This window comes from Ranitomeya imitator, chromosome 4, assembly GCF_032444005.1.
Source record: "Ranitomeya imitator isolate aRanImi1 chromosome 4, aRanImi1.pri, whole genome shotgun sequence".
Classification (NCBI taxonomy): domain Eukaryota; kingdom Metazoa; phylum Chordata; class Amphibia; order Anura; family Dendrobatidae; genus Ranitomeya; species Ranitomeya imitator.
The window spans coordinates 538168836-538194564 of record NC_091285.1 but is presented as its reverse complement, the minus strand read 5'-3'; positions in this window follow the sequence as shown (position 1 = coordinate 538194564).

The following is a 25729-nucleotide window of genomic DNA, read 5'->3' as shown; positions in this document are numbered from 1 at the left end:
GACTCCACTGCGGCTGGATAAGAATGGGAGACCGCAGCGGAGATGGCTCGAGATTCCCCCTGTGCAGAAGCGGGAACTCGAGACCTAACAAAGTGCTTCACAGAAGTTTATAATGCAGAGTTGTGAAAATAAAAAATATTTTTTTCCACAAAAAAGATTTTTTAGCCCCCAAGTTTTTATTTTCACAAGGGTAACAAGAGAAATTGGACCTCAAAAGTTGTTGTCCAATTTGTCCTGAGTATGCTGGTATACCATATGTGTGGGGTAAACCACTGTTTGGACGCACGGCAGAGCTTGGAAGGGAAGGAGCGCCGTTTTGAATGCAGACTTTGATAGAATGGTCAGCGGGGGTTATGCTGCGTTTGCAGAGCCCCTGATGTACCTAAACAGTAGAAACCCCCCACAAGTGACCCCATTTTGGAAACTAGACCCCAAAGGAACTTATCTAGATGTGTGGTGAGAACTTTGAATGCCCAAGTGCTTCACAGAAGTTTATAATGCAGAGTCGTGAAAATATTTTTTTTTTCCACAAACAAGATTTTGTAGCCCCCAAGTTTTTATTTTCACAAGGGTAACAGGAGAAATTGGACCCCAAAAGTTGTTGTCCAATTTATCCCAAGTACGCTGATGCCCCATATGTGGGGGTAAACCACTGTTTGGGTGCACGGCAGAGCTCAGAAGGGAGGGAGCACCATTTGACTTTTTGAGGGCAAAATTGGCTGGCGTGTTTGGAGACCCCCTGATGTACCTAAACAGTGGAAACCCCACAATTCTAACTTCAACTCTAACCCCAACACACCCCTAACCCTAATCCAAACCCGATCCATAATCCTAATCACAACCCTAACGATAATCACAACCCTAACCCCAAAACAACCCTAATATCAACCCTAACCATAACCCTAATCAAAACCCTAAATCCAACACACCCCTAATCCTAATCTCAACCCTAACCTCAAACCTAACCCTAATCCCAACCCTAACCTTAACCCTAATCCCAAACCTAACCCTAATGCCAAGCGTAAGCCTAATGCCAACCCTAACCCTAATACAAACTCTAATCCAAACCCTAACCCTAATCCCAACTCTAACCCCAACTTTAGCCGCAATGCTAGCCCTAACTTTAGCCCCAACCCCAGCCCTAACCCTAACCCTAAATTTAGCCCCAACCCTAACCCTAGCCCTAACTTTAGCCCCAATTCTAACCCTAGCCCTAACTTTAGCCCCAACCCTAGCACTAAGGCTACTTTCACACTTGCGTCATGTGGCATCCGTTGCAATCCGTCGTTTTGGACAAAAATCGGATACTGCAAATATGCCCGCAGGATGCGTTTTTTGCCCATAGACTTGTATTTCCAACGGATCACGACGGAGGCCACACGTCGCATCCATCATGCACTGGATCAGTTGTGTTTTGGCGGACCGTCGGCACAAAAAAAGTTCAATGAAACGTTTTTTTGTACGTCGCGTCCGCCATTTCTGACCGCGCATGCATGGCCGTAACTCCGCTTCCTCCTCCCGAGGACATAGACTGGGCAGTGGATGCGATGAAAAACTGCATCCGCTGCCCACGTTGGGCACAATTTTCACAATGTGCGTCGGTACATTGGGCCGACGCATTGCGACGGCCCCGTACCGACGCAAGTGTGAAAGATGCTTAACCCTAAATTTAGCCCCAACCATAACCCTATATTTAGCCCCAACCCTAACCCTATATTTATCCCTAACCCTAAATTTAGCCCCAACCCTAACCCTAAATTTAGCCCCAAGCCTAATCCTAACCCTAAATTTAGCCCCAACCCTAACCCTAAATTTAGCCCCAGCCCTAACCCTAATCCTAAATTTAGCCCCAACCCTAACCCTAAATTTAGCCCCAACCCTAACCCTAACCCTAAATTTAGCCCCAAATACTCCACCTGCTGGCCGGCAGAATATGGCGGGCGCACTGCTCATGCGCCCGCCATTTTCTTTCGGGATGAAGAAGCTGGCGGCCAGGAGAAGAAGCAGGAGCACCCAGGGACATCGGTAAGTATAGCAGGGTCCCCGAATCCCCCTATTTCTCTGTCCTCTGATGTGCGATTACATCAGAGGACAGAGAATGAAAGATTGCTTTTTTTTTTTTTGCGATCGCCGGTAAACGGTTAATTACCGGCGATCACAACCCGGGCGTCGGTAAAAAACCCCCAAATCATTTTCTCTGGGGTCTCGGCTACCCCTGGCAACCGAGACCCCAGAGAAAATCTGACTCTGGGGGGCGCTATTCACTTTTTCCACAGCGTCGTTAAATAACGGCGCTGTGTTTTAAGTACCCTTAAATGCCGCCGTTAAAAGGCGTATCGGTGGTTCGTTAAGGGGTCAATGGACAGTGCAAGAATAGAGCATGGATGTCAATGTGTGCTGTCCGTGAGTGTTCAAGGATCCATAGATTTGTATGCGTGATTTTAATCTGAGACCCAGTGGCTAAGTTGGCACAAGACATTGGGTTCAGTGATTGGCTGCAGCGGTGATGTGATCTATCTACATGACATAATTGCTGCAACCAAAACACAGAAATAGGAGCACTAGTGGATAGCTGGTTGTGGAGACAAGGAAGGTGAGTATTATTTGATTTTGCAATTTTACATGGCTGCAATCATTTAAGGAGCATTTTTTTTAGAAGTGGAAAACCCCTTTAATTCTGCTTTGTAGTCCTGAATGAAGAGCAGTACTCTCCCTTTTTATCATTTCCCCTACACCGATTAATTACTGAAATTTTAAAAAGAAAGGTCTATACAAGCAGAACATGGGCAATGCCAAGCCAGCCTAGTGATAACACAATTTTTTAGCTGTATCTTAGCAAATAAAAGCATTCATTGGCTGAATTGCCAGCTGCTACTTGACTGATTTGTCCTTGTAAGCTTCTAGGTTGATATTTTTTTTAAACATGTTCTAAAAAGGCAAACAGATTGGATTTGAATGACCGCACAGTAGACTTTCACAAAGCTCTATTCATTGCCAAAAAGTTGCAGTATTCCAGCAGTAAAACAGACGCACTGTTATGTATTTGAAACAGCACAAGTTAAAAGGTCAGACCCCCTCCTCTTTGCTTCCAACGGCATATGCATTTCAACAGCCATCAAAGTTCAGAATTGTGCTAAAAAAATAGTTTTTCTTGGAAGAATCCCATAATTTGCTGTGCCATTGATGTTGCAGTTGGCTGGTCTGCAATGACTTAAATCAGATAATGCAAGAACAAGGTACATTGAGAAAACAGAAGGATTGATGATGTTTGTGGTGTGGTAAATGTGGTGCAGACAGAAAGATTTGGGGCTTCAATGGATTTTAGAGGGGACACAAAGCTAGCACAGACATTTACATAGATTCCCTCTAATCTGTGCATTCTGGAAATGATCATTTAAAAATTCCAAACCCTGCAGATAGATGGAGTTGGGCTTGTACATATTCATTAGTAGAGATGAATACCAACATCAGAGAACACATGGTGTCAAGGTCTCATAACACTAAATTTTTTATGAGAATAATTAAAAACAAAATATTAAAAACCAGAGTCACCAAATGGAGGACCAAATGTGAATATTTAGTACATCAATTATTTGAAAAATGTACACAACAAACTGAATCACAAATATCCATTAAATATATCTAGCAAATGCCGGTCAGTGCCTAAAACATTAATATTATATTACAGACCTGTCTCTAACCTTTCCTTCATCTCTAAACTCCTGGAATGCTTGGTCTATTCCCGTCTAATCAGCTATCTTTCGGATAACTCCGAGAGATCTGGTTTCCGCTCTTTACACTCCACTGAAACTGCCCTCACTGAAGTCTCTAATGATCTAATAACAGCTAAATCCAAAGGTCATTTCTCCCTGATGATTCTCCTGGATCTCTCTGACGCATTTGACACTGTGGATCACCAGCTCCTCCTCACTATGCTCCACTCTATAGGCCTCAAGGACACAGCCCTCTCCTGGTTCTCCTCCTACCTGTCTGACTGCTCCTTCACTGTATCTTTTGCTCCTCTTCCTCTCCTCGTCCCCTTACTATCGGGGTTCCGCATGGCTCAGTCCTGGGCCCCCTCCTCTTCTCTCTATACACTGCCCTTCTTGGACAAGCAATCAGCAGATTTGGTTTCCAGTATCATCTCTATGCTGATGACACCTAATTATACACTTCTTCCCCTGACATCACCCCTGCCCTAATTTAAAATACCAAGGATTGTCTGTCTGCTGTCTCTAACATCATGTCCTCCCTCTATCTGAAACTAAAACTCTCCAAAACTGAACTACTTGTGTTTCTCCCCTCTTCTAACCTCACTCTACCTAACATCGAAATAACCCTGGAGGGTTCAACTATAACTCCCAAGCAGCATGCCCACTGTCTTGGGGTCATATTCGACACCGAACTTTCTGTTACTCCCTATATCTGATCACTCACTCGCTCTTGTCACCTGCATCTTAAAAACATCAATTTCAAAAGATGTGGATACTCCAGCTCCAGTAAAATGGTAAATTTCTTTATTAATCCAACGTAGTGATAACAAAATAATCCTTACAGGTGGTGGACAATACAGGTGATTGCAAAGATTATGCCAACGCGTTTCGATCACTATAGATCTTACTCATGCCTAACTCTCTTCTGATCGGTCTCCCTCTTACCAAACTTTCTCCTCTCTAATCCATTTTGAATGCGGCAGCCAAGGTCATATTTCTGCCCAGCCGCTTCACCGATGCCTCCATCTTTTGCCAGTCATTACACTGGCTACCCATTCGCTACAGGGTCCAGTATAAACTCATCTCTCTCACCCACAAAACTCTTCATAGTTCTGCACCGCCTTATATCGCCTCTCTCATCTCTGTCTATCGCCCTACACCTGCCCTCCATTCTACAAATGACCTAAAACTAACATCTCCCGTATTCCGAACCTCGCACCTTCGTCTCCAAATCTTCTCTCGTGCTGCGCCAGCTCTCTGGAATGCACTTCCCCAGACGATCAGGCTGATACCTAGCCCTGACCTATTCAAGCACGCTTTGAAAACCCATCTCTTTAAATAAGCCTTCCATATCAACTACTCAGTAATCTAACTTTGCCCTGTTTCCTCCTTCCAACCAAATATTATTCTGAATCTGCACCCTACTATTCATCTGTCTCCACACACTCCATGCGCATGATAACTGCACTTGATACTTGACTATTGCACTTAAACACACGGGCTGATGACCGGATAATGCAGCTTTATATGAAAATCCCAATTTACTATAATTGCCAGACCTGAAATAACAAGCACTTTTCACCTTTTGTGTCCCCCCCCCATTTCCTTGTAGATTGTAAGCTTGCGAGCAGGGACCTCACCCGTAATGTCACTGTTTAAATTGTCTTAACTTGTATTGAATTTATTGTCTGTGCATGTCCCCGCTTAATTGTAGAGTGCTGCGGAATATGTTGGCGCTGTATAAATAAAAATTATTATTACTATCCTGACCTAAGTGGAGTACTTACATATCTATATGAAGAAAAACTTATCTAAAGTGATCCAGGCACCACAATGTGCACTTCACCCTTGCTTCATCAGGGTGCTAATGAAACATGGGTGAGCCGCGTGTTGGAGCGCTTGGACCACATGTTAAAGAAACTTTTCTTCATATAAATATGTAAGTACACCACTTAGGTCAATCCTTTTTCCTTTGAACACTTGTTCCCATAAAATATTGATGCTTTAGGTCCTGACAGACATTTTCTAGATATATTTATTGGATATTTGTGATTCAGCTTGCTGTATACATTTTTCAAAAAATTGATGTACTAGATAATCACATGTGGTCCTCCATTGGGTGACTCTGTTTTTTAACATTTTCTTTATTTTTAATTATTCTAATCAGAAATGTAGTTTTATGAAACTTTGACACCACGAGTTCTCTGTTGTTGGTATTCATTGCATTTTTGTGTCTCAGAGGATGTTTTTCATTAGGGTATGTGTCCACGTTCAGGATTGCATCAGGATTTGGTCAGGATTTTTCATCAGTATTTGTAAGGCAAAACCAGGAGTGGAACAATTAGCGGAAAAGTATAATAGAAACATAGGCACAACTTCTGTATTTATCACCCACTCCTGGTTTTGGCTTACAAAAACTGATGGAAAATCCTGACCAAATCCTGATGCAATCCTGAACGTGGACACATACCCTTATATAGCTCCTGTATGTTGGTACTAATTAGTAGAGATGAGCAGATCTTTTGAAATTTGAATTACCTGAATTTGCTGAATTTTCCAAGAAAATTTGATGTGTAGTAAATAAATTTGAGAGAATCTCAATGTAGGAAATACGTGAGGAAGAGGAAGGAGAGAAAAAGAACCCCACAGACCATAAGAACTTACAGTCTATTAGAGACAGAGGATCCTACTGACCATAAGAACTTACACTCTACCCCTACTGATCATAAGATAGTACTTACTCAGTGACTCTGGAGATGGAAAATGACTATGGATTACATATTTCATGCCCAACACATACTGTATTCATTTTTCTATTGCGCCTGAGCATCATGTTAAATACTCAATCCGTTTCCAGCCAGTTGCAAGACCGATGGCTGAGAGACTGCATCCTTGTAGTATATATGCTTGGAGCACATCTGGCCACTAATGGCTTTATGTATGTTTCACTCCACAAACCTACGTTCCTTATTGCTCTTACTCCACCATAACTTTTTCCTGTCCTCATGCATTTCTTTGAAGTTCCAATGCCATCTGTGCCTATTTATTTGCTTCATTTCCTTCCATATCTCTTCTGGTTATCTCTTTTATGTCTATATTCACGGTACCTAATTATTTCCTTCTTTTCCTAACTGATCTCCAACAAACATTTTCAAAACTGTGTAGCTTGCAAATGCAAAATTCAATGCTGAGTAGAGAGATGAGTGGATTATTTTTTCCAGTGGATTTGAATTCTACTCAAATATACAAAAAAAAACTCTATTTTGAGACTAAGAATTGTTGTGCCGCTGGCCGTCATTTTGCTGAATTGTTGAAAGTTGGCAAAACGTTTAGTAACAAAGAAAACCTTATATTTACTTCACTGCTCACCTGTCCAGTCCCTCTGCTGCTTGCTGTTTACCAAGCAGTCCTCAGATCCACTGCTTCTTTCCCCTGTCATGCAATGAATATCCTAGCCTGCTCATTCTAGGCTGGGTCTCAACTGGAAATCTTGGCCTCGTTTGAGGAGGTAGAATATGTAACAACAGCAGAAAGATGGAGACCAGACTGACTACCTTCTGCTCCTCAGTGTTAGGAATTGTGGTTCTGTACGCCAACCTGGGAATGGATTGGGTCAAATGCTACGCTATTCCGGTCGCAAGGGCCACCATTGTCCTGATCCTGAAGGCGTAGCTTCCATGTGGGTAGGGAAAATGTCCTAATCTTATGGAGCATTGTTTCTGGAGTAGTAGGATGTGTGGGGTCACAGGATTCAGTATTTCCCATAGATTTCAATGCCTAGGGAAAGCAGGATGCTGATGTGTCTGGTATTAGGCAGTGGTGGGATTGTGTTCATTCTGAAAGGTATGTAAATATATAACATTATTCACCGCGCTGAGTAAAAAAGACTATATAATGTGATGTAAATATCAAAAAGTAAGGTATACTCACTTTTGTAGTGGAGATAGTTGGAAAATATTCATAGAGCCATAAGAGGATGAAATATCCGATGGTAAAAGCTAGTGAGATGATATGGTAATTAGTACCTGGTATCAGTATAATTATAGTGACATGCAGACTGGTTCTGAATAGTAGATGATTACTTACTCCAATAAAAAGATGAAAAAGTACCAAAACTAGTTCAAAAAAAGATAAGTGCTGGTATGCGTGAGTATTTTGTAAGACGACTGGGGTTTTAGAGCCACTTGCCTACGGGTCCAAAGGTAAAAAAAATACTGGAAATAAAAATAAAAATTATAATAAAGGGATCACAGTGTATTGAATTGATGGATAGGAGTAGCAATTGTATAATGGCACTTACTGGGTTAAACCGCTGTTTGTGAGTGGGACCTAGGGACCAAGGTCCTGCAAGTCATTTAGAGATGGCCTTTAACTGAAGTCTGCCCAGTATTGCTTGTAAAAGTGGTGATACAGCATTTTGCTGATAGGAAAAGCAACTGGAAGCAGTTAATAAATGTAAAGTGTTACCTTCAGGGGACTTGCATTGGCGTCCGTAGAAGTCGTGTGCCTGAGGTATACTTACTGGAATGTAAATATTGGTGGCAAAGCGGCTGTCTGATAAGAGCGAATGTCTGACGCTGCTAGCAGGTGCTGATCTCTGCTGTAGATAGGTTCCCAGCAGGGAAAGTAGGAAGATGAGAGACGCCAGCACCTAGCGTGCCCCGTCCAGAAGCAGACGCTGAGGACGTGGCGGAATAGGGAGGCGGGACTACTGTGACGTCACTGGGAAGAAGGGACGGGTGCATGACTGGACAGTTTTCCTACACGTTTCAAGGGGTAACTCCCCTCTTCATCAGGGTTATGGGTCATTTTAACAAGTTATCAATCCTGTTGTTCTAATTAAATGAGTGAATTTGTCACATTGAAAATAATAGGACAAAATGTAATAAGAATTTTGAATAATTTATTATTCATTCAAATCCAGAAAAGTCATTAATTTTACCATTAAAGGTTGTGTACAATGTACAAAGTCATTTTTATTGTTATCTTCCATCTTTCAACAATAATATTGCCTGTAATTCTGTTGTTATTACCTCATATTTGACAGAAGCAAAAATATATAAATAAGCAGCAAAGAAAAACAAGGCTTATAAAATGCCGGCATTAATGGATTGATTTGCAAATGAATGGATGTCACATTGTCACGAACACATTTAAAATTCCATTTCTGTATGGTTTATAATTTCCCATTGCCTTTTCAATGATTCACCTCAAAAATTCTGCTGTTGCTATGGAAAGTAGCATCATTGTAGAATTTCGACTCAACTTCAACAAGTATTTCAGTTTTTACAGACAATGCCAGAAAGCAAACTGAAGTTAGAAGAAGAAAAAGACAACAAGGTCATCGGGGAACCTATGCTATTCTTCCTAAGAAACAAAACATCAGAAGTTGATCCATTTTCAAGTCATGGCCATTCACAAGGTGGCAGAGCTGTGTGCACAAAGCCTTTGCAGAGGTGAATGGCATCTGTGGGACTCTACTGTAAGGCTCTAGGCATTCATGCCACTATATGATGCCTCTTTTTAGCCCGATGTAACATAGAAATTGGTTTTGTATAATTTATCCATAATATAGTGTTCTAGGGACATTCTATCTTGTTTTCTGTTGAATTTACTTGAAATGTGGCACAAAAAAGCATAGTATTGAGTGTAGTATTACAACTATATAGATTGTAAATGTCCATCATACAGTATAGTTGTGTGCAAAAGGATAATGGCACGTACTGAGTCACTACATCTCCATATTGTGTAACTGTGAGCAAACTACACTCTCTTCCATATCTTTCAAACTCCAAATTATTAAGAATCGTTTTATGAGTGCTTGGGAGATCAGTACAGCACAGTCTTGAATGATGTACTCAGGATTTCTGGTTTATTAAAACATGTGAACTACTTAAATAGTGTCACAGACAAAGGAAAAGTTCCCTCCAGACTTTGAGCCAACAGGCAATTAAGAGGCATGAACAGAAATGTAAAACTTCAACGCCCAGTAGTGTTATTTGATCACCATGACACGGGGGTTAGAAGACAAAATGGATGCCATAGTCACAAAATGGAATCTGTTCTCTCACATTCCACCCTTTTGTGTATTTTTTTATGTCGTAGATAGGAGCATGCTAGTAGCGTAATCAATACTTTCCTACCTGCTTTACCTCAGTTTCCTACCTGAATACCAAATTGTAAATCAACACTAGATCTCTTCTTGTTTGGTTCCATAATATACAACCAGGGGTTCTTTGACAAAGGTAAGTTCACACAGGGTGTTTTTGCTGCGTTTATGCTAATTTTCAGCTACTTTTACAGTACCAGCAAAGCCTATGAGATTTCAGAAATCTCATGCGCACACATTGGGTTTTTATTTGGTCAGTATTTTGTGCTCTGCGGCGTTTTTTTACATAGGGCATGTCACTTCTTTCAGTGTTTTTTCAGTGTTTCTCACCCATTGACTTGAATGAGTCATCCAGCAGAGGACCCCCCTGCCCGACATTAGTGTTTGCCACGCTGTCATATGCATGACAGCACCGCAAACACCGCTTCTGATCGGAGGGGTAATCATCCCCGATGGTCAGAGAGCCGCGGTTCCCACACTGTCAGAAGACAGCAGGGAGCGCTCAGCTGTGATCGGAGGTGTAAACTTCACCTCCAATCACTGGTGTTATGGCTGGCAATCAGGCAACACAGCGTGCAGTAATCAGCGCACATACAGAGATCTGGCAATAACCAAAAACAATAGGACGAGCTCTGAGACGTGGAATCTCTGTAGACTGCAGTACCTGATCTATCCTCACACAACTATAAGCAGCAGTGGATTGCGCCTATCACTACCTATGCAACTCGGCACTGCCTGAGGAGCTGACTAGCCTGAAGATAGAAATACAAGCCTGACTTACCTCAGAGAAATACCCCAAAGGAATAGGCAGCCCCCCACATATAATGACTGTTAGCAAGATGAAAAGACAAACGTAGGAATGAAATAGATTCAGCAAAGTGAGGCCCGATATTCTAGACAGAGCGAGGATAGCAAAGAGAACTATGCAGTCTACAAAAAACCCTAAAAAGAAAACCACGCAAAGGGGCAAAAAGACCCACCGTGCCGAACTAACAGCACGGCGGTGCACCCCTTTGCTTCTCAGAGCTTCCAGCAAAAGTTAATAGCAAGCTGGACAGAAAAAACAGAAAACAAACTAGAAGCACTTATCTAGCAGAGCAGCAGGCCCAAGGAAAGATGCAGTAGCTCAGATCCAACACTGGAACATTGACAAGGAGCAAGGAAGACAGACTCAGGTGGAGCTAAATAGCAAGGCAGCCAACGAGCTCACCAAAACACCTGAGGGAGGAAGCCCAGAGACTGCAATACCACTTGTGACCACAGAAGTGAACTCAGCCACAGAATTCACAACAGTACCCCCCCCTTGAGGAGGGGTCACCGAACCCTCACCAGAACCCCCAGGCCGACCAGGATGAGCCACATGAAAGGCACGAACAAGATCTGGGGCATGGACATCAGAGGCAAAAACCCAGGAATTATCTTCCTGAGCATAACCATTCCATTTGACCAGATACTGGAGTTTCCGTCTAGAGACACGAGAATCCAAAATCTTCTCCACAATATACTCCAATTCCCCCTCCACCAAAACAGGGGCACGAGGCTCCACAGATGGAACCATAGGTGCCACGTATCTCCTCAACAACGACCTATGGAATACATTATGTATGGAAAAGGAGTCTGGGAGGGTCAGACGAAAAGACACCGGATTGAGAATCTCAGAAATCCTATACGGACCAATAAAACGAGGTTTAAATTTAGGAGAGGAAACCTTCATAGGAATATGACGAGAAGATAACCAAACCAGATCCCCAACACGAAGTCGGGGTCCCACACGGCGTCTGCGATTAGCGAAAAGCTGAGCCTTCTCCTGAGACAAGGTCAAATTGTCCACTACCTGAGTCCAGATCTGCTGCAACCTGTCCACCACAGAATCCACACCAGGACAGTCCGAAGACTCAACCTGTCCTGAAGAGAAACGAGGATGGAACCCAGAATTGCAGAAAAATGGAGAGACCAAGGTAGCCGAGCTGGCCCGATTATTAAGGGCGAACTCAGCCAACGGCAAAAATGACACCCAATCATCCTGGTCAGCGGAAACAAAACATCTCAGATATGTTTCCAAGGTCTGATTGGTTCGTTCGGTCTGGCCATTAGTCTGAGGATGGAAGGCCGAGGAGAAAGATAGGTCAATGCCCATCCTACCACAAAAGGCTCGCCAGAACCTCGAGACAAACTGGGAACCTCTGTCAGAAACAATATTCTCAGGAATGCCATGTAAACGAACCACATGCTGGAAGAACAAAGGCACCAAATCAGAGGAGGAAGGCAATTTAACCAAGGGCACCAGATGGACCATTTTAGAAAAGCGATCACAGACCACCCAAATGACCGACATTTTTTGAGAAACGGGAAGGTCAGAAATGAAATCCATCGAAATATGTGTCCAAGGCCTCTTCGGGACCGGCAAGGGCAAAAGCAACCCACTGGCACGTGAACAGCAGGGCTTAGCCCTAGCACAAATTCCACAGGACTGCACAAAAGCACGCACATCCCGTGACAGAGATGGCCACCAGAAGGATCTAGCAACCAACTCCCTGGTACCAAAGATTCCTGGATGACCGGCCAGCACCGAACAATGAAGTTCAGAGATAACTTTACTAGTCCACCTATCAGGGACGAACAGTTTCTCGGCCGGACAACGATCAGGTTTATTAGCCTGAAATTTCTGCAACACTCTCCGCAAATCAGGGGAGATGGCAGACACAATGACTCCTTCCTTGAGGATACTCGCCGGCTCAGATAACCCCGGAAAGTCGGGCACAAAACTCCTAGACAGAGCATCCGCCTTCACATTTTTAGAGCCCGGAAGGTATGAAATCACAAAATCAAAACGAGCAAAAAATAACGACCAACGGGCCTGTCTAGGATTCAAGCGCTTGGCAGACTCAAGATAAGTAAGGTTCTTATGATCAGTCAAAACCACCATGCGATGCTTAGCACCCTCAAGCCAATGACGCCACTCCTCGAATGCCCACTTCATGGCCAGCAACTCTCGGTTGCCCACATCATAATTACGCTCAGCAGCAGAAAATTTCCTGGAAAAGAAAGCACATGGTTTGAACACTGAGCAACCAGAACCTCTCTGTGACAAAACCGCCCCTGCACCAATCTCAGAAGCATCAACCTCGACCTGGAACGGAAGAGAAACATCAGGTTGACACAACACAGGGGCACAGCAAAAACGACGCTTCAACTCCTGAAAAGCTTCCACGGCAGCAGAAGACCAATTAACCAAATCAGCACCCTTCTTGGTCAAATCGGTCAATGGTCTGGCAATGCTAGAAAAATTACAGATGAAGCGACGATAAAAATTAGCAAAGCCCAGGAATTTCTGCAGACTTTTTAGAGATGTCGGCTGAGTCCAATCCTGGATGGCCTGAACCTTAACTGGATCCATCTCGATAGTAGAAGGGGAAAAGATGAACCCCAAAAATGAAACTTTCTGCACACCGAAGAGACACTTTGATCCCTTCACGAACAAGGAATTAGCACGCAGTACCTGGAAAACCATTCTGACTTGCTTCACATGAGACTCCCAATCATCTGAGAAGATCAAAATGTCATCCAAGTAAACAATCAAGAATTTATCCAGATACTCACGGAAAATGTCATGCATAAAAGACTGAAAAACAGATGGAGCATTGGCAAGTCCGAACGGCATCACCAGATACTCAAAATGACCCTCGGGCGTATTAAATGCCGTTTTCCATTCATCTCCCTGCCTGATTCTCACCAGATTATACGCACCACGAAGATCAATCTTAGTAAACCAACTAGCCCCCTTAATCCGAGCAAACAAGTCAGAAATCAATGGCAAGGGATACTGAAACTTAACAGTGATCTTATTAAGAAGGCGGTAATCAATACACGGTCTTAGCGAACCATCCTTCTTGGCTACAGAAAAGAACCCTGCTCCCAATGGTGACGACGATGGGCGAATATGTCCCTTCTCCAGGGACTCCTTCACATAACTGCGCATAGCGGTGTGTTCAGGTACGGACAAATTAAATAAATGACCCTTAGGGAATTTACTACCAGGAATCAAATCGATAGCACAATCACAATTCCTATGCGGAGGTAGGGCATCAGACTTGGACTCTTCAAATACATCCTGAAAGTCCGACAAGAACTCTGGGATGTCAGAAGGAATGGATGACGAAATAGACAAAAATGGAACATCACCATGTACTCCCTGACAACCCCAGCTGGTTACCGACATAGAGTTCCAATCCAATACTGGATTATGGGTTTGTAGCCATGGCAACCCCAACACGACCACATCATGCAAATTATGCAGTACCAGAAAGCGAATAACTTCCTGATGTGCAGGAGCCATGCACATGGTCAGCTGGGCCCAGTACTGAGGCTTATTCTTGGCCAAAGGTGTAGCATCAATTCCTCTCAACGGAATAGGACACCGCAAAGGCTCCAAGAAAAATCCACAACGTTTAGCATAATCCAAATCCATCAGATTCAGGGCAGCGCCTGAATCCACAAACGCCATGACAGAATACGATGACAAAGAGCACATTAAGGTAATGGACAAAAGGAATTTGGACTGTACAGTACCAATAACGGCAGAGCTATCGAACCGCCTAGTGCGTTTAGGACAATTAGAAATAGCATGAGTAGAATCACCACAATAGAAACACAGTCTGTTCAAACGTCTGTGTTCTTGCCGTTCTACTTTAGTCATAGTCCTGTTGCACTGCATAGGCTCAGGTTTACTCTCAGACAATACCGCCAGATGGTGCACAGATTTACGCTCGCGCAAGCGACGACCGATCTGAATGGCCAAGGACATAGACTCATTCAAACCAGCAGGCATAGGAAATCCCACCATTACATCCTTAAGAGCTTCAGAGAGACCCTTTCTGAACAAAGCCGCTAGTGCAGATTCATTCCACAGAGTGAGTACTGACCACTTCCTAAATTTCTGACAATATACTTCTACATCATCCTGACCCTGGCATAAAGCCAGCAGATTTTTCTCAGCCTGATCCATTGAATTAGGCTCATCGTAAAGCAATCCCAGCGCCTGGAAAAATGCATCAACATTACTCAATGCAGAATCTCCTGGTGCAAGAGAAAACGCCCAGTCCTGAGGGTCGCCGCGCAAAAAAGAAATAATAATCAAAACCTGTTGAATAGGATTACCAGAAGAATGAGGTTTCAAGGCCAAAAATAGCTTACAATTATTTCTGAAGCTCAGGAACTTAGTTCTGTCACCAAAAAACAAATCAGGAATCGGAATTCTTGGTTCTAGCATCGATTTCTGATCAATAGTATCTTGAATCTTTTGTACATTTACAACGAGATTATCCATTGAGGAGCACAGAGCCTGAATATCCATGTCCACAGCTGTGTCCTGAAGCACTCCAATGTCTAGGGGAAAAAAAAGACTGAAGACAGAGCTAAGAAAAAAAAATGATGTCAGGATTTCTTTTTTCCCTCTATTGGGAATCATTGGGTGGCTCCTTGTACTGTTATGGCTGGCAATCAGGCAACACAGCGTGCAGTAATCAGCGCACATACAGAGATCTGGCAATAACCAAAAACAATAGGACGAGCTCTGAGATGTGGAATCTCTGTAGACTGCAGTACCTGATCTATCCTCACACAACTATAAGCAGCAGTGGATTGCGCCTATCACTACCTATGCAACTCGGCACTGCCTGAGGAGCTGACTAGCCTGAAGATAGAAATACAAGCCTGACTTACCTCAGAGAAATACCCCAAAGGAATAGGCAGCCCCCCACATATAATGACTGTTAGCAAGATGAAAAGACAAACGTAGGAATGAAATAGATTCAGCAAAGTGAGGCCCGATATTCTAGACAGAGCGAGGATAGCAAAGAGAACTATGCAGTCTACAAAAAACCCTAAAACGAAAACCACGCAAAGGGGCAAAAAGACCCACCGTGCCGAACTAACAGCACGGCGGTGCACCCCTTTGCTTCTCAGAGCTTCCAGCAAAAGTTAATAGCAAGCTGGACAGAAAAAACAGAAAACAAACTAGAAGCACTTATCTAGCAGAGCAGCAGGCCCAAGGAAAGATGCAGTAGCTCAGATCCAACACTGGAACATTGACAAGGAGCAAGGAAGACAGACTCAGGTGGAGCTAAATAGCAAGGCAGCCAACGAGCTCACCAAAACACCTGAGGGAGGAAGCCCAGAGACTGCAATACCACTTGTGACCACAGAAGTGAACTCAGCCACAGAATTCACAACACACTGGTGTCTGATGATGGAACTACTGTTCCCATCATCTGACACCTACTGCCGCTAATTACAGTGAGCGCAGGAGCGGCGGAAGGGAGTATTCATCTGCCGCTCCTGCGCTATAAATAAATAATTTAAAAAAAAAACGGCATGGGTTCCCCCCTAATTTTGATAACCAGCCAGACAAAACTCACAGCTGGGGGCTGCAACCCCCAGCTGTCAGGTTCAGCAAGGCTAGTTATCAAGAATAGAGGGGTCCTCACGCTTTTAAAAAAAAAAATTTAAATTAATAATTAAAAAAGAACAATGTGGGGTCCCTCCCATTTTTCACAGCCAGCCTTGCTAAAGCTCACACCTGGGGGCTGATATTCTCAGTCTGGTAAACGGCCATGGATATTGCCCCCCTAGCCTAAAAATTGCAGCCCGCAGCTGCCCTGAAAAGGCGCATCTATTAGATGTGCCAATTCTGGCGCTTTGCCTGGCTCTTCCCACTTGCCCCATAGTGGTGGAAAGTGGGGTAATAAGGGGTTAGTGTCACCTTACTTAATAATGGAGAAGCGTCAATAAGACACCTATCCATTACTAATCCTATGTTAATTAAAGGGTTAAATAAATACACACAGTAAGAAAAAAGTCTTTTAATGAAATAAAACACCACACAGTTTTGACCATATATTTATTGCCCTGCCATTCCAAAGTAAAGCCCTCGATCTTCTGTAAGAAAAATAAAATTAAAAAGTAAAAGTATACTCCCTGATCCGTCGCAGTCCAATATACCGAGTGTCCCACGACATATCTGGGGGAGATAAAGCTTACAACCAGGAGCGATGCTATTGTGACCGCTTCCGGCTGTAAGCAACTGGGGAATGAAGGAGACGGAGCTCTATGAAACTATGAATTAACACATGTGGAATTATACACTTAACAAAAAAGTGTAAAACAACTGAAATTATGTCTTATATTCTAGGTTCTTCAAAGTAGTCACCTTTTGCTTTGATGACTGCTTTGCACACTCTTGGCATTCTTTTGATGAGCTTCAAGAGGTAGTCACCGGAAATGGCTTTCCCTTCACAGGTTTGCTCTGTCAGTTTTAATAAGTGGGATTTCTTGCCTTACAAATTGGGTTGGGACCATCAGTTGTGTTGTGCAGAAGTCTGGTGGGTAAACAGCTGATAATCCTACTGAATAGACTGTTAGAATTTGTATTATGGCAAGAAAAAAACAGCTAAGTAAAGAAAAACGGGTGGCCATCATTACTTTAAGAAATGAAGATCAGTCAGTCCAAAAAATTGGGAAAACTTTGAAAGTATCCCCAAGTGCAGTGGCAAAAAACCCTCCAGCGCTACAAAGAAATTGGCTCACATGAGGACCGTCCCAGGAAAGGAAGACCAAGAGTCACCTCTGCCTCTGAGGATAAGTTTATCTGAGTCACCAGCCTCAGAAATCGCAGGTTAACAGCAGCTCAGATTACAGAAAAGGTCAATGCCAGACAGGGTTCTCGCAGTAGACATATCTCTACAACTGTTAATAAGAGACTTTGTGCAGCAGGCCTTCATGGTAAAATAGCTGCTAGGAAACCACTGCTAAGGACAGGCAACAAGCAGAAGAGACTTGTTTGGGCTAAACAACACAAGGAATGGACATTAGACCAGTGGAAATCTGTGCTTTTTTCTGATGAGTACAAAGTTGAGATCTTTGGCTCCAACCACCGAGTCTTTGTGCAATGCAGAAAAGGTGAACGGATGGACTCTACATGCCTGGTTCCCACCGTGAAGCATGGAGGAGGAGGTGTGATAGTGTGGGCTCATTGCATCACACGCATTTTCGTATATGGTATGTTTAATAGATACCTTTTGCCACATGGACACGCATCTATCATTAGTCTTGCACCTTCCTTTTCCCTTACACCCATGTTGGATTGTGCTCAGATTTTGGCCTGTCTTCTCTGCCAGATTTAGCTCAAATTGCTTATCATGTATGATTTCTTCGTATTTGACCGACTTTTTCGCTCTCTTGTATATACTTTGTTTTTTTGTTCTTTGTATTTATGTTACATTTTTCACATTTTGTAGTAACTGAAGAATAAAAAGGAAAGTGGCACTCATCAGTTTGCTTTGTAAAAGTCTTTAATGTGCCTTCAGTCCATACATTGATTTTTGTAGACACATATCAGGTTTTTACTGAGGGTGCGGGTAGTGAGGAAGGACGACGGCCGTTTCATGCAATCAGCACTTCTACGGGTACATGTGAGGTTAAAATGATGTCATTTCCTTTTTAAAGGCTACATACACATCAAAATAAATTAGAATAAATTACTGACATTAACGTTGCATTTTACATAAATTGCCTTTTGTCATCAATATCAGCACTATACTATACAAATGCTTACTGCATTCAGACGAATTTATAAAAATTAACACAAATTTATAGGAACATGGCCATATCTAGCTTATCTTTCAGGCCAAGCCATCCCTGAGCGTTGGTTTTTATAATCCATTTTCCCTCCTCTCTCAAGAGGAGCTTGTTATGGTTGCCTCCTTGAGGTGGAAATTTAACTGTTTCAAGACCTTCAAATTGCAGTAATTCAGGATCACCATTGTGTTTTTCCTGCATGTGCTTTATAAGCCGCATGCAGCCTTTTCCTGATACTATTGAATTATAGTGTTCTCGAAATCTTGTTATTAAAGGCTGTATTGTTTTCCCAATGTAAAAATAATTACAAGGACAAAAAATCACACAGACTACGAACTTGCTTTTGCATCGTATGAAATCATGAATTTTATGGTTTATACTTCCAATTCTCAGTGGATTATCTAATCTGTGTAGATGACAAAATCTGCAATTTTTACATTTAAAATTTCATTTAGGTAGATCTTTTACTAGCCAATTGTTTTGTGTTGGTAATAATCTATTGTGCACCAATAAATCTCCCAGATTTTTGGTACATTTGTATGCAAATTGTGGGCTTGATGTTGTTAATTTTATTAATTCCCTGTCAGTTTGCAGCATGTGCCAGTTTTTCTTACTGCTGCATAGACTATTTTGTCAATTGGACTATGAGTGAAGGTGAAGGTGAATTTTCGAATATTTTTATCTCTCTGGGAGGGTTTTTTATTTTGCGTTTTTTTAAGAAGCTCTGACTGTGTAAGTTTTTCAGCTCGATTCTCTGCTTGTTCTAAAATTTCCAAAGGATAACCTCTTTCCATGAAGCGCTTTTTAAGTTCCTCAACTTGTTTTTATATATTTTGTTATTATTATTGATTTTTCTAAGCCTAAACATTTGGCTATAGGGAATGCCTTTTTTCGTGTGAGTCGGGTGAGCGCTATCATAATGAAAGAAATTATTTGTTGCTGTTGGTTTTCTAAATACCATAGTATTGATTTTTCCTTCCACAATTTCTACCTTCACATCTAGAATCTCTAATGAATTTTTTCCGAAGCAGGAGGTAAAACGCATGTTTTTTCGTTGTTAGCGTTTAGAAAATATACAAAATTACTAAAGTCTTGCTCTGTGCCATCCCATATCGTGAAAATATCATCTGCAAAATGCAGAAAAGTTCATATGAATTTCAGAAAAGGATTGTTTATACTCGTGATATATTTCTCTTCAAATGCCGCAAGGAAGAAATTGGCGAAGACATATGCTACTGGTGTGCCCATCGCGGTGCCGGTTATTTGTTTATACCACTTATCTATAAATTTGAAAGCATTATGGGATAGGACAAAAGCAAGACTTTCGATAACAAACGAAATGAAGATTTGATCTTTCCCAGTATTTTGTAGAATTTTCTCTATTGCGCTAATCCCTTGTATTTGTGGGATTCTCGTATAGAGATTCACAACGTCTATGGAGACAAATGAAAAGTTCGTTTGCCAATCTACTCCTTTTAAGGCACGTAAAAAAATCACCGCTATCCTTTACAAACGAAGGAATTTTTTTCAGCAGCGGTTTTAATAACCAAATTAAAAATTGGGACAAGGGTTCTGTTATAGAGTTTATTCCCGATATGATCAGGCGACCAGGTGGATTCATTTACAATGTTCCCTAAATCTCCTAGAATTGGTCATAAGTAGTGTTGAGCATTCCGATACCGCAAGTATCGGGTATCGGCTGATACTTGCGGTATCGGAATTCCGATACCGAGTTCCGATACTTTTGTGGTATCGGGAATCGGTATCGGATCCATAGTGATGTGTAAAATAAAGAATTAAAATAAAAAATATTGATATATTCACCTCTCTGGCGGCCCCTGGACATCACCGCTGGTAACCGGCAGGCTTCTTTGTTTAAAATGAGCGCGTTTAGGACCTGAGAATGACGTCGCGGCTTCTGATTGGTTGCGTGCCGCTCATGTGACCGCCACGCGACCAATCACAAGCCGCGACGTCATTCTCAGGCACTAAACTCCTCACTCTAGGAGTTTAGGACCTGCGAATGACGTCGCGGCTTCTGATTGGTCGCGCCCTGGGAACCATCAGGATACCTTCCGATACTTGGTGTCCCATTGACTTGTATTGGTATCGGATATCGGTATCGGCGATATCCGATACTTTTCGGGTATCGGCCGATACTATCCGATACCGATACTTTCAAGTATCGGACGGTATCGCTCAACACTAGTCATAAGACAAAATGAAAAAGAATATACCAACTTATGTGAACAACTAGAAAAATCAAAGAGAGAATTAACTTCAAGAATCACGGAGGAGCAAAACAAGTCCTTTTCAAAGAAATTAGAAAATAAATTAATCTTGATACAAATGGACACAAAGGAAAAGAAGAAAATGAAATTTCTCAGGGATAAAAATGATTACATCACCGGCCAAATTTTCACCTAGAATAAAAACAAGCAAAGAAAATTCCATGGGAATTGTAATATTGCTCACAAAAATAAAAATAAATCTTCAAGGGATGGATGGATCACAGACTCTGATTCAAGCGGTATGGAAGACTATAATGAAGAGCAAGAAAGGGCCACTACTTCTATAGATTCTGAAGCCCCTTTAGAGGTAAGACCTGAAGGGGAGGCCGTAAACATAAAGAAAAAACGAAAACAGGTATCGTGGAGGAAATAATAACTCCAGAAAATGCATTTTAAATTATAACTTTATCGGCAAAATAACTAAGCATTGATCAAAAGAAATTGCTCTCACGAGGCTTAAACTTCTGCATACCGGAAGATTTTAACCCGACTGAATTTAAAATTGATCTCTTCAAAAGCATAAGAAAACTTCACTTACATAAATATTACAACAATGTGGAAACCAAAAAAGAAAAGACATCAGCAGCTTCAACTGACACTCCAGCAACCATAGGGAATCTAAGATTTATAGCTTATCCTCCCACAGATATGAATGACATCGAAGATGTGTTCCTTCTCATGAGTCACACAGACAGCTCTCCAGCGACCAACGATCCCGAAGTCCCCTGGTAACCAGGGTAAACATCGGGTTACTAAGCACAGGGCCGCGCTTAGTAACCCGATGTTTACCCTGGTTACCAGCGTAAACGTAAAAAATACAAACAAAAAATACTTACCTACCGCTGTCTGTCCCCGGTGCTCTGCTTTCCTGCACTGACTGTGAGCACAGCGGCCGGAAAGCAGAGCGGTGACGTCACCGCTGTGCTTTCCGGCTGGCTGGCGCTGACACAGGATGCAGGAGGAGTGCAGAGAAGCAGAGCGCCGGGGACAGACAGCTGAAGGTAAGTATGTACTGTTTTTTTTTTTTTACATTTACGCTGGTAACCAGGGTAAACATCGGGTTACTAAGAGTGGCCCTGCGCTTAGTAACCCGATGTTTACCCTGGTTACCAGTGAAGACATCGCTGAATCGTCGTCACATACGCTGATTCAGCGATGTCAGCGGGAGATCAAGCAACGAAAGAAAGTTTCAAACGATCTACTACGACGTACGATTCTCAGCGGGGTCCCAGATCGCAGGAGCGTGTCAGACACAGCGAGATCGTAAGGATATCGCTGGAATGTCACGAATCGTATCGTCATAGCGATCAAAATGCCACTGTGTGACGGTACCCTTAGTCAGCAAAAAATCTATCAGCAGGAGAAAGGAAAGCCTTACGTGAAATGCAAACCTGGGATGATGTTGTAATAAGAAGATCAGACAAGGGTGGTAATTTAGTTATCTTGGAAAAAAGTTACTATATCAGTAAGGGATTATCTCAATTAAAAGATGTTGAAACATATCAACCTCTTGACAGTAAGGGTTCCGTCACACAGTGGCATTTTGATCGCTACGACGGCACGATCCGTGACGCTCCCGCATCGTAACAATATCGCTCCAGCGTCGTAGACTGCTGTCACACTTTGCAATGTACGATGCTGGAGCAATAATTTCATGACGTATGTGCGATGTAGAAGCCGTTGGTTACTATGCGCACATCGTATACAATATCGTGCACACCTTTGTTACACCATGCGATCATGCCGCCACAGCGGGACACTAGACGACAAAAGAAAGTTTCAAACGATCTGCTACGACGTACGATTCTCAGCGGGGTTCCTGATCGCAGGAGCGTGTCAGACACAGCGAGATCGTAAGTATATCGCTGGAACGTCACGAATCGTGCCGTCGTAGCGATCAAAATGCCACTGTGTGATGGTACCCTTATCCAACAAACAAATATAAGGAAAAACTAAGAATGTTACTAAACAAATATGTAGAGAAAGGTATTTTGAGAAAAAACAGGGCAGAAAAACTCATACCAGAATACCCAAATATCCCTCACTGGTATAGAATACCCAAGATACACAAATGTGCAGAGAAACCACCTGGTCACCCGATCATATCGGGAATAAACTCTATAACAGCACCCTTGTCCCAATTTTTAGATAGGTTATTAAAACCGCTGCTGAAAATAATTCCTTCATTTGTAAAGGATAGCGGTGATTTTTTACGTGCCTTAAAAGGAGTAGATTGGCAAACGAACCTTTCATTGGTCTCCATAGACGTTGTGAATCTCTATACGAGAATCCCGCAAATACAAGGGATTAGCGCAATAGAGACAATTCTACAAAATACTGGGAAAGATCAAATCTTCATTTCGTTTGTTATCGAAAGTCTTGCTTTTGTCCTAACCCATAACGCTTTCAAATTTATAGATAAGTGGTATAAACAAATAACCTGCACCGCGATGGGCACACCAGTAGCATGTGTCTTCGCCAATCTCTTCCTTGCGGCATTTGAAGAGAAATATATCATGAGTATAAACAATCCTTTTCTGAAATTTATATGAACTTATCTGCATTTCGCAGATGATATTTTCATGATATGGGATGGCACAGAGCACAGAGCAAGACTTTAGTAATTTTGTATCTTTTCTAAATGCTAACAACGAAGAAAACATGCGTTTTACCTCCTGCTTCGGAAAAAATTCATTAGAGTTTCTAGATGTGAAGGTAGAAATTGTGGAAGGAAAAATCAATACTATGGTATTTAGAAAACCAACAGCAACGAATAATTTATTGCATTATGATAGCGCTCACCCGACTCACATGAAAAAAGGCATTCCCTATAGCCAAATGGTTAGGCTTAGAAAAATCAATAATAATAATAAAATATATAAAAAACAAGTTGTGGAACTTAAAAAGCGCTTCATGGAAAGAGGTTATCCTTTGGAAATTTTAGAACAAGCAGAGAATCGAGCTGAAAAACTTACACAGAGCTTCTTAAAAAACGCAAAATAAAAAACCCCTCCCAGAGAGATACAAATATTCGAAAATTCACCTTCACCATCACTCATAGTCCAATTGACAAATTAATCTATGCAGTAGTAAGAAAAAACTGGCACATACTACAAAGTGACAGGGAATTAATAAAATTAACAACTTTAAGCCCACAATTTGCATACAAATGTACCAAAAATCTGGGAGATTTATTGGTGCACAATAGATTATTACCAACACAAAACAATTGGCTAGCAAAAGATTTACCTAAAGGAAATTTTAAATGTAAAAATTGCAGATTTTGTCATCTACACAGATTAGATAATCCACTGAGAATTGAAAGTATAAACCATAAAATTCATGATTTCATATCATGCAAAAGCAAGTTCATAGTCTATGTGATTTTTTTGTCCTTGTAATTATTTTTATATTGGGAAAACAATACGGCCTTTAATAACAAGATTTCGAGAACACTATAATTCAATAGTATCAGGAAAAGGCTGCATGCGGCTTATAAAGCACATGCAGGAAAAACACAATGGTGATCCTGAATTACTGCAATTTGCAGGTCTTGAAACAGTTAAATTTCCACCTCAAGGAGGCAACCATAACAAGCTCCTCTTGAGAGAGGAGGGAAAATGGATTATAAAAACCAATGCTCAGGGACGGCTTGGCCTGAACGATAAGCTAGATATGGCCATGTTCCTATAAATTTGTATTAATTTTTATAAATTTCATCTGTACACAGTAAGCATTTGTATAGTATAGTGCTGATATTGATGTCAAAAGGCAATTTATGTAAAATGCAACGTTAATGTCAGTAATTTATTCTAATTCATTTCGATGTGTCTGTAGCCTCTAAAAAGGAAATGACATCATTTTAACCTCACATGGACCCGTAGAAGTGCTGATTGCACGAAACGGCCGTCGTCCTTCCTCACTCCCCGCACCCTCACTAAAATCCTGAAATGAGTCTACAAAATTCCAAGTATGGATTGAAGGCACATTAAAGACGTTTACACAGCAAACTGGTGAGTGCCGCTTTCCTTTTTATCCTTTTGATGTTTGAGAAATATCACTACGATCAGCCCAGCTGAGCACCGAAATACAGTTGCTTTTATGAAAACCGTATGTGAAAAAGAATCAGCACGAAAAAAGGGGGTGTATGGTAAAAGATAACGTGCTAGTGCTATTCTATCTCTAAAAGCTGATTACGTTGAGTAACTGAAGAAGGTTCATGTTGAACCGAAACGTTTTGTGTATACTGCAGAATAAATTCTTTTGTTCAAGCATCCCAAGTTGAGTGCTAAGTTATATGTACATTATAGCATATGGTGTGAGAGCCTAAATATAGCACCACTTTGTAGCTGTGCTCACGGTGTTTTTTCACACACTGAGGAATCAGTGACCTGTTAGCAGTCTGCATTATTAATTTATAATCAGAGCACCCCGGCCCCAGTCCACCTTCGGGCATGAGAATCTCATTAACACAAAACTGAAAATAAGGATTAAGAAACAACACCAAAAGCGGATTTCATCAACCAAGGTATCATTTTATTCAGTATGACGGCGTCAACCTGACACTGTGTGTAGGTTACTGTGTACAATCCTGCTGACAGGTTATCTTTAAGGCAAATCCAACCGGACCTAGGTAACATACTCATGTCCATGTCTTTTAAGAGAACCCGGTGATGTCTAATGAACCTTTATCCCAGTCATCATTTAGAATCTCATTCAATGTCTTTGTTAGAAGCAATGGCACCTCTACCCCAATTTTAACAAGCATAAATGCCATTATTCTGCTGGTGAAATCACTCTATTACTCTTGGCTCATGGCTCTTTCTTACGTGACTTTTCAGGACCACCGAATCTCCTGACTTGAAATTATGTGCTCCTGACAATGATTCAGGGTCTGGGACAGAAGAAAACACTTGTTTATACACACTGTTTTATGTTTAGTTTTGCAAGGCTTTTATATCCCTGGTCAGTAGGGTGACTGT